Source organism: Rattus norvegicus, chromosome 1, assembly GCF_036323735.1.
Source record: "Rattus norvegicus strain BN/NHsdMcwi chromosome 1, GRCr8, whole genome shotgun sequence".
In the NCBI taxonomy this organism is placed as follows: domain Eukaryota; kingdom Metazoa; phylum Chordata; class Mammalia; order Rodentia; family Muridae; genus Rattus; species Rattus norvegicus.
The window spans coordinates 97,678,058-97,684,517 of record NC_086019.1 but is presented as its reverse complement, the minus strand read 5'-3'; the positions used below and the strand labels follow the sequence as shown (position 1 = coordinate 97,684,517).

General features: G+C 48.1%; 1 long non-coding RNA gene across 1 annotated transcript; it reads left to right on the top strand.

Moving 5' to 3' along the window:
* Nucleotides 1–2,044: 2,044 nt before the first annotated feature.
* On the top strand, nt 2,045–5,749 carry LOC134484890 (uncharacterized). The gene is made up of 3 exons (XR_010062693.1): nt 2,045–2,996; nt 5,284–5,453; nt 5,581–5,749. It is a non-coding gene; the product is annotated as an uncharacterized LOC134484890 (long non-coding RNA).
* The last annotated feature ends 711 nt before the right edge of the window (nt 5,750–6,460 follow it).

The following is a 6,460-nucleotide window of genomic DNA, read 5'->3' as shown; positions in this document are numbered from 1 at the left end:
AGAAAGAACTAGTACCAGTTCCCAAAGTTAACTAGTACCCACTTTGTACGCAGTGCTCTATTGCACCCAAGAAGATGAGTGGATAATACTGAGACATCACTCCGCCTTCTTACTGCTCATGGGATGCCTAGGGAAAGAGGGGACTGGCAGAACAAAGATGGCGTCTTACTCCAGTCCCTCCAGGATCCAAGCCTACACAGGCCTGGGGCAGACATCTACCAACGTCTCCAACAACTTTGGTTGAGCATCAGAGACCCACCCAGGAGAAGTGGGAAGTGTCAGGTTTGTGCACACACTGGGGGATTCTCTCTGACCCACATCCTGCATCCTGCAGTCCCTCCACCTACCCCAGCTACCTGATGACTATAATTAAAGTCCCCCCTCCCCATGAGGAACTTCTGAAGCCTTTCAAACACGACAGTGGGAATTCAGGGGACATTGCCGAAGACGGGGTGCTGAAAGAAGGTAAGACCTTGCCAGAGGATGGGAGCTGAACGTGACATAGCTGTTGCACTCATGAGCCCACAGAGGCTCTGGTTACCTACGTACGATCAAACCAGAAGGATCAGTCCACACTATTTGGACTCAGTGGGTTTGCGGGGGGTGGGGGGGATTAAAAGAGAGAACGTGAAAAGTGGGAAGGAGAGGTGTACAGGGTGCTTGGGGGGAGGGGCTGAGGTAGCCATGATCCTGATACATTATATGCATGTATGAACTCATCAAAGAATAAATAATAGATTTTTTTAAAGTGAAACGGGGGGGGGGGGGAGGACTGCTCCCGGTTTCTTTCGGAGCTGTGTCTGTTTTTAGAGGAGTGGACTATCTCAATGCTTGCCAGGGTACTCCAGCTTAGCACCACTTACTTTCTGAACACCCTGGGTAGGAGAGATCAAGCCCCAGAGATGGGAGAAAATTACCCAGCATCCTCAAGGATGGCTGAATTCTGTCTTCCCACGCCTCCATTAAAATAAGGGCAGATTGATGGTGTTCTCCAGCCAACAGTTTGCCAAGTTTCTCATGACAGACCAGCTAGCCAGAAGGTGCTTTTAACACACCCTCAGACACTGGGTTATCCTGGGATGAGGGCAGGATGAGATAGCCTTGGTTAGTGGCTATCTGTTTGTTTAATCATCAAAAGACCCCCAGACACCACCTCGAAGCACCCAGCATGTTGTCCCTCTGCTCCGCGTTGAAGGTTTCTTTGTTCCCACTGACTGTTGTTCAAGTGTGGTGTTTTCATCCTGTCTGTGGCATGATTTTGAAATGAAGCCATTTGTGTGCAGACAGCTGGTGTCACAACTGGCCTAGTCCCTTCACTTCCCCCCCCCCAAAAAAGGCCACTTGCAGAGCATACAGCCCTGGGGGGGGGCTTACACACTGTAAACACCCATGCTGTCCACAGGGGGAGGCAGGGGGGACAGCTCGAGGTGAAGGGAGTGGGGGATGCTCTTGAGGTGCGAGGATGTCATGGGTAGCAGAGAACAGACTGATCTCTGGGGACATCCTGGAAGGAGATGTGAGTACCCGGAAACCATTATCCTCTGCTTTTAAATACACCTTTCTGGGACCCAGTCCAGATCTGGGAGGGGGGGTGTCCTTCAGTCCCTCATGCTATTGTTAAGCACCTTCTGTATACAAAGCCTACTAGCTTTAAATGTAACGGGCACAAGTCGCCTCCCCCAGATTGCCATGCCAGCTCCCCCTCAGGCCTCTGGCAATCCCTGTCACTCAGTTAGCCCATCCAATAGAGCCACTGTTGCTGTCTTTTCCCTGAGGCGCTGTGCCATCATCATTTAGACCTTTTGTTTATTATCCCTGTGGTTTGTTTTTGACATTGCTGGTCTTGTGCATGCTCGGCACGTGTTGTACCCTTGAGCTCTATATCAAGCCCTCTTTTTCTTTTCTGTTTTGCTTTTCATCATGCTTTCTCTCTCTCTCTCTCTCTCTCCCTCCCTCCCTCCCTCCCTCCCTCTCTCTCTCTCTCTCTCTCTCTCTCTCTCTCTCTCTCTCTCTCTCTCTCTCTCTGTGTGTGCGCGCGCGCACTTTTAAGAGGTAATGTGTGCCATGTGCATGCAGTACTCACTGAGACCAGAAGAGGTCACTAAATTCCCCTGGAGTGGATGTTGCAGAAGGTTGTGAATTGCCACATGGGTGCTGTCTGTCCACCTTCATTTATATGAGAGGCTGATAGGAAGGGGATTTTTTTTTTATTGCTAAAGAGTATTCTAAGACAGGCATGGTGGTGGTACCTGCCTATAATACTAGCACTGTAATGCCAGGCTGAAGAGAGTTTGAGACCACCCTGGGCTACAAAACAACCACCCTGTCTCAAACAGGACAACCAAGAGTGATCCAGCCTTCAATCTGTAAATAAACCAACCTCTGATCTAGGTACCCAGCTTCTTATTCACATGAACGGAGAACAGAGATTACCAAATAACGACACCATAGATTCTGTACCTTTTACTTAACTGCCGGTGGAGCCTTTCTTCTTTAGCTTTGTGTGTGCACCTGAGTGTGTTTGGTATATCCACGTGCCTGTTTGTGTGTGCTTACTTGTGAACACGGGCGTACGTGCGACAGCATAGAGGTCAGAGGGCGAGCTCAGGTACGGGTCCTTGCCTTTCACCTTGTTGGAGGCCATGTATCTTGGTCGTTCAGCACAGCCTATGCCAAGCTAGCTGACCTGTGAGCTTCTGGGGATTCTCCTCTCTCCACCTCAACGCTCATCAGTTTTTATCAATTCGACACAAACCTAAATGTGATGGTTTGAATGTGCTTGGCCCAGGGAGTGGCACTATTTGGAGGTGTGGCCTTGTAGGAGTAGGTGTGTCACTGTGGGCGTGGGCTTTAAGACTCTCATCCTAGCTGCCTGGAAGCCAGTCTGCTAGCAGCCTTCAGATGAAGATGTAGAACTCTCAGCTCCTCCTGCACTGTGCCCACCTGGATGCTGCCGTGTTCCTGCCTTGATGATAATGGACTGAACCTCTGAACGTGTAAGCCAGCCCCAATTAAATGTTGTCCCTTATAAGAGTTGTCTTGGTCATGGTGTCTGTTCACAGCAGTGAAGCCCTAACTAAGACACTAAGACGTCAATACATTGATTGACCTGTGAGCACATCTCTGGAGTATTTTCTTGATTGCTAAGTAATGGCTCAGTCCACTGTGGGTGGTGTAATCCCTAGGCAGAGGGCCTATGCTATAAAAGAAAGGTATCTGAGTATGCCAGTAACCAGCATCCCTCCATGGTCCCTATTTCAATTCCTGCCTCCAGGCTCCTGCTTTGGGTTTCCTCCATGATGGAGTGTAACCTGAGAAATGAAAGAGCCCCCTTGCCTCAAGTTGGTTTTGGTCAGTATTTTATCACAGGAGAAACCAAGACAGAGACACATGCCATGTGTCCAGCCAGACCGTTGCATTCCAGGGATCTGAACTGAGGCTCTCATGTATGCTCGGCAAGTGCTTCCCCACTGAGCCCAGGCCCAGCACCCATGAGACCTTTCATAGAGTGGAACTAAGCCGGCTGCCTTTGCTCTCAGAAGGTCTAATTCCCCACCACTGCTCCCAGCCCACCGGTGGCCCCCAGGCCCAGCTGCCCAAGATCCCCATAGTACTCAACGTTCCTACACCACAGTACCAAGTTCTCCCCTCCCACCGACTGCCTTTATGTTCACTCCACGTGTTTGACTGGCACTTTTCATTGTACATAAATTATGTTCGTTGGAGGACCACCATGTGGGTAATTGTGACTGAACTTGGGTCTTGCAAGAGCAACGAGTGCTCTTAGCTGCTGAGCTGTCTCTCCGGGCCCCTGAAATTATATTTTTAGTGCCTTTCTAGGTGCACGGAGGTAAGATCTGCATGTTTTCCCCTTCTCCTAAACAAGCATGGTCTCTCTTCTCTTAAAGAAGCTCTTGGTGTTTAGGAGGTCCTTGGGAAACAGATATTTTCCTGGAGACAGAATTTCACCGTGTCGCCCAGGATGCCCTTGAATTTAGGATGCTCTTACCTCAACCTCCTCCTGAGTCATGGGACTGCAGACATTCATCACCATGTCCAGCTAGGAAATACATATTTTTAATGAGATCCTGGTTTATGTTATTAAGTCATATGAAAAAGCTGAAGTCAAGTGGGGGAAACCAATAAATAGGACCTCATCAAAGTCAGGTAAAAGTTAAAACTTATAGGATGGAAAAGAAACTAGAAAGAAGGCAAAATGACACTCTGTGTATTAAGAAGAAACAATTGCAGACCACGTAGCTGGCAAAAGGCTAGTATAGGGAATGTGGAAAGCACCAACTGCCACAGTTAAAAACGGACCCGGAATAAAAGACGCCCTGTAGCAGAAGGTGTACACATGTTTAATAGTCGCACGGAGGGTAGGGGAGATGGCCCAGTAGGTATAGTGGTTGCCGCACAAGCCTACTGCCCTGAGTCCAGGTCCTCAGCAGTGGTGTAAAAGGTGTGTGTGGTAATGTCCCTGCAATCACAGACTTGAGAGGACCCACAGGACGATGCCTGGGGTTTTGCTATCCAGTCAGGCTAGAAAGTTTCAGATTCTAGAACAGAGAGAAGCAGTAGCAGACAGACAGACAGGCAGTTATGTAGATAGATAGATAGATAGATAGATAGATAGATAGATAGATAGATAGATAGATAGATAGATAGATGGATGGATGGATGGATGGATGGATGGATGGATGGATGGGCGGGCGGGCGGGCAGACAGACAGATGGAAACTGGTTGCTGAAGAGATGGTTCAGTGATAGACTATCGCTTGATCTTCCTGAGGACCCCAATTCAGTCCCCAGGTCCCCCTCATCAAGCAGTTCTCAGCTCCTACAACTCCAATCCAGAAGATCCCATGTCCTCTGTGGCATGCACAGAAATGCACACACTCATACACATAAATAAAAAAATATATTTTAAAAAGGTGGACTGTGGTAGAGGAAGACTCCAAATGTTGACCTCTGACCTCCACTTCACACACACACACACACACACACACACACACACACACACATGCTTGTTCGCATACACACTCACAAGCTCATGAGAAGAAAAGTTCACATGGCGCTGGGCCTTGGAAAGTCCTCCTTTCCCTCTGTTTCTGCCTCTGCCAGTTTCTCTAGAGCAGTGGTTCTTAACCTTCCTAATGCTGTGACCCTTTGACACAGTCTCTCGTGTTGTGGTGACCCCCAACCACAAAATTATTATTGTTGCTACTTCATAACTGTAATTTTGCTATTGTTGTGAATTATGATATAAATATCTGATATGCAGAAGATCTGATTTGTGACCCCTGAGAGAGGGTTGTTCGAGCCCCAGAGAAGGTCACAACCCACAGGCTGCTCTAGAGGCACGGGAAATGTGCAATGAGACTCAGGCTGAGGAACTCCAGCTGCAGCAGTGTTCACCTATAATATTGATCGTGCTAAGTCTCCAGATACAAGGTATTGACTGAATAAATGGTGTTTCACCCAAAAGTGCCTGGAATTTAAACTCAGAGGGGCAAAGTGTTTGATTTGAGCACCAGTGTATCCTAAAAGCCTCACGATGAGTATTGGTGAATACTTTCAGATCAATCTGAACTGAACGACTGGTACCCCTGAAATCATGACATGGAGAAATGGTCACAGCTCAGAAAGTGAAAAGGAAGAAAAAGATGAGACTGCAACAGTGTGTCCACACACCCTCAATTTGTGCTTAAAGAGGACGCCTGTTCGTTGTTGCAAATTAAAAGACAAAGCTGTTTCTAGAGACCCTCTTAGGCTTACTTGTTTCTTTCATTGCCTTTTTATTTGTGTATGTGTTCTATATATTACAAGTCTTGGATGTTTTTTAAGGTGTGTGTGTGTGTGTGTGTGTGTGTGTGTGTGTGTGTGTGTGTGTGTTTGTGTGTTATGCAATGCTCTTGGGTGCCAGAAGGGGGCATTGCATTCTCTGGAGCTGGAGTGCAGTTGGCTGCAAACCTCCTTACAGGGGACAGAGGAATCAGTTGCACTCTTCTGAAAGAGCAGAAAGTCCATTTAGTCCGGTGTTATCACCTCTCCAGCCCCTATTGCAATTTTATTTTATTAACTTGAGTATTTCTTATATACATTTCGAGTGTTATTCCCTTTCCCGGTATCCGGACAAACATCCCCCCCCCTTCCTTATGGGTGTTCCCCTCCCAACCCTCCCCCCATTGGCACCCTCCCCCCACCAGTCTAGTTCACTGGGGGTTCAGTCTTAGCAGGACCCAGGGCTTCCCCTTCCACTGGTGCTCTTACTAGGATATTCACTGCTACCTATGAGGTCAGAGTCCAGGGTCAGTCCATGTATAGTCTTTGGGTAGTGGCTTAGTCCCTGGAAGCTCTGGTTGCTTGGCATTGTTGTACATATGGGGTCTCGAGCCCCTTCAAGCTCTTCCAGTTCTTTCTCTGATTCCTTCAACGGGGGTCCTATTCTCAGTTCAGTA